Source organism: Perissodus microlepis, chromosome 2, assembly GCF_051167445.1.
Source record: "Perissodus microlepis isolate ML-2025 ecotype Zambia chromosome 2, ASM5116744v1, whole genome shotgun sequence".
Classification (NCBI taxonomy): domain Eukaryota; kingdom Metazoa; phylum Chordata; class Actinopteri; order Cichliformes; family Cichlidae; genus Perissodus; species Perissodus microlepis.
The window spans coordinates 26869542-26873331 of record NC_140462.1 but is presented as its reverse complement, the minus strand read 5'-3'; positions in this window follow the sequence as shown (position 1 = coordinate 26873331).

The following is a 3790-nucleotide window of genomic DNA, read 5'->3' as shown; positions in this document are numbered from 1 at the left end:
TGACCTCGCCATATGACAATATAAAGAATGGTGACTGAAAACGCTCACAGCTGCTCTCAAATGTGTGCCATATGTTATACAAACCACTTCAGAAGAGGACATGGGGACTATTATTGCTGCTTATGGGATGACTTGTATATTCAATGATGATATACAGTTGTATGACTGTAGCAGAGGAAAGCATGGTCTACTTTAATTAAGATGATATTTTAAGGATATTTTTTATACTGTGTGTTAGTATTTGTAGATAATATTTCTGGTATTAGTTAAAAATGAATGTCATAACAACAGATTAAGGGATTTTTGATGTTTGACAGCTGAAGAAACATTAACATTAAGTGAGAAAAAAGCAAATTACTAACATGGATGTATTAAAGGACGGATTTACATAAGAGGTTTGTTGAGTTTAACGTCTGCATTTGAACTATAGAAATTTGCCACATGGGGTCCAGTCTGCCAGGAGAAAAAATAATAATGAGTGACAAAAGAAAGCTGGAGGATTGTGACTCCTGAAAATGACTGAAGGTGTAAGTCACTCAGTCCAAATGTTAAGAGGGGATATTCGGGGGTAAAGCAGAAGTAAACCAAAAAAAAAACTTCAAATGACCAAGTCGTAGGGCCAGCTCCTCAAAATGAATCATTGATAAAGAAAACAAAGTTTCTACTTTTTTGGATTTTCTCTGACTTTCTGTGTAGTATTGCCCACAGGTTCATACACTTTGATCACCAACATGAAATATACTTTTAAGGCCCTGGAGAGAAATCTAAATATACAGCGCTGGAAGATGTACTTCCATCTTTGGCAATGCTGTAAAAGTACCCCTTCAAAAAAGCTCCTCCTTGTAAAGGTATTACCATGAAAATGAAGTTAAAATACTCCATCCAGAAAAATATGACTGTATTATTTTATTGTCCGAGTACAGGCATGTATGTTTATCATCAGAAATATTTTAACTGTAGGAGGAGAAATTTGACAATTCCTGGATTGTCAATAACGTACCCACAAATCTTAAAAGGATATTTGTGTCCTGAATAAAGGCAGTGGTTCATGGTGTAAAGCAGTGCTGTATGATTATGGCCAAATTGATTTTATATTATGATTATATTTGTATTTTGATCAATATTGAAATCAAGTTACTTACCAAGGTTATTCACTCGTTTTAGTGGCGAATGTTTTTATTGCACTTAAACATAACACTGCTTTCACGTCCACATAGTGCGATATTCCTTTTAATGTATAAATTATTGCATCAATATCATATTGGTCCTTCTCAATGACTGTATGAAAGATGGACGACCTCGCTGCACTTCCTCCCATTGTACAAAAATTAAGCCAAAATTTCCCGTTTGTCCCCGCTCTTTCTGCCATTCCCAGAGATATGCAAGTTTCTTTGTGACTGCAGCTGCCAGTCAAAGCTGTTATGATGACGTTGCAGCCCAATTTAACAGCATTTTGGTAGTAATTAGAATCAAACTTATGAAAAAGGAGACCCCTTGAACACAAATAAGCGTGATGAGAGAGAGAAAGTTTTATCTATTATTTTAGTATTTTAGTCTGACCCCAGGAGGCAGGCTTAAGACCTATACTGCAGCCAGACCCCAGAGGGGCGATAGAGACGTTTTGGCTTCATTTTGGGGGAAATATTAGGTAGCCCATATTTTATACAGTCATTGCTCGTTCTTATTAACCAAAATTTAGTAAATAATGAAGAAAATTTAAAAATAGAAATACTAATTAAATCAAAAGGGAGCTGCTCTCACTTTTATAGGACACTAAATTTCAGGTAATTAAAACATCACTGCAGACATATGATGTTTATTTGCTTGACCAAAGTGCATCTCCTAAAACCAAATAAAAGAAAACTCCTAAAGTGCAGGTTTTGCCACTTTGGAAAAATAATTAATGCATGAATTATCCTGGAGTTTGTGGTGTTTTTTCAGGCAGTTATATAAATTAGTTGTACTGGTTTGCATTGCATACACCACTCTATAGCCCTCTGTTACTGATTTAGGGAGCACTTGATTTGCTCTAGTGTATAGCATGATACTCGGTGATGTTGATAATTCAGTACAGTGCAGTTTAGCTTGAGGATTTTGTCTTTGAAGTACAGAACACCTCCCCAAACCAGTCATTCTCCTTTTTTATTACAAAAAATCTGGAATCATAAAATGCTTTACTTCCTGTGAGCCAAAGGATTTTTCTCATGAAAATCCAATGTGTTCAAAATGCCAAGTTTAAAAGCTTTTATGAAGTTAGATCACAGATGGGAAACATTGAATCACTGCTATGTTATAGCAATCAGCAACAGAATTGGGCAAAAATTAGCATTTATTTATATGAAGATGTCAAAAACCTTTACTTTGAAACATTAAATTTTAGTTTTAACTATCCAAACTTTGGCAATACCAAATGTAATCAGTGTAAATGGTTGTGTTAGAAGTAGCATATGGCAGCATCCCTGCTAGAGCTGCTTGGTGTGTTCATGGAAATGTCAGAACATTAAAAGCCTCGAGGCAATAGCCTCGACACGTATACAGTCGAGGCAACAGCGTCCAAGACTCAACGACGCACGTCTCGGGGTGAGGATGATTAAACAACATGCAGCGGTCAAGGAGGAGTGACGGAGCGTTCGGTGATGAAAGCCAGACAGTGAAACGGTTCCTGAATGGTTTTGTGAGGTGAAGCAGACCAGCACCTAAAACATATTACATGATTACGCTGAAGTGAAGAAAGGGAAGGCAGAGGTTTTACAGCTCAAACTGAACTGACTTCACTTTTCACGTGCAACGATGCCTGAAACCAAAATGTTACAGAAACAATCAGGAATTTAAAACTCTCTCCAAGTTTAAAATCTTACTTTTCTGTGTGAGGTTTTCTCTCGCAAATCATTTTCTAACAATGGCTAAATGGGGTAGCGGCGTTTTTCCTGCGGAGACTCTGCAAAAAGTAGCACCAGAGAAATTAGATGGGAGCAGACAGTAAATAATGACCAGGATTCAAACACATTTATACTGCAATTCCAACGCAGTTGTGTTATTTCACAAAAGAGCATATACATCATAACTGTGATAAGGAGTGGAAGCCGAATAAGGCGTGACCAATGGATGTAAACCACACATTAGTACTTATGTGACAAAAGACTAAAATACCTTTTTAAAGAAGCATATAAACAGAATAAATATCAGTCTAAACAATGTCAGGACACTCAAGAATGACATTCCAAATATAACAAACATATCCTTTATTAAAATAATAAGATCAATACAACAAAAACAATATGGTGATAAAAGTGGTTTAAGTTGGCTGAATATCTATCAGAATCCTAAATACAAATTATTGACTGAAACTCTGTAAACTGAAATTTTAGCTTCTTCTTCCTGCCTTTTATGATATAGCATTTAACAAAGGACAATACTTTCATAACTACAATTCACTAAAGGACCACTTCACTATGTTTGCACAGTGACCTACACTAGCGGCAGTAATAGTTGCACACAATACCATAAATTGCAATCACAATAAATAACACTGAATGAAAAAATACCAACTGTAGTCATATAGATTGCTTTATTGTGAAGGGATCACTATTTCACCTATGAGCTGTTAGTAATGACGGAAAGAACACAACTGGAGATGCAAGCAGCACAAATGGACTCAGCCTAAGAGAGAGAGTGGGACTCAATCCTTGTACGTGATGTTCAGATGAATGTTTTTATTTTTTCTTAAGCCACTTAACGCTGACCTATGAATCACTGAAGCATGAAAAGGCTCCTAACTCAAGTGATGAAC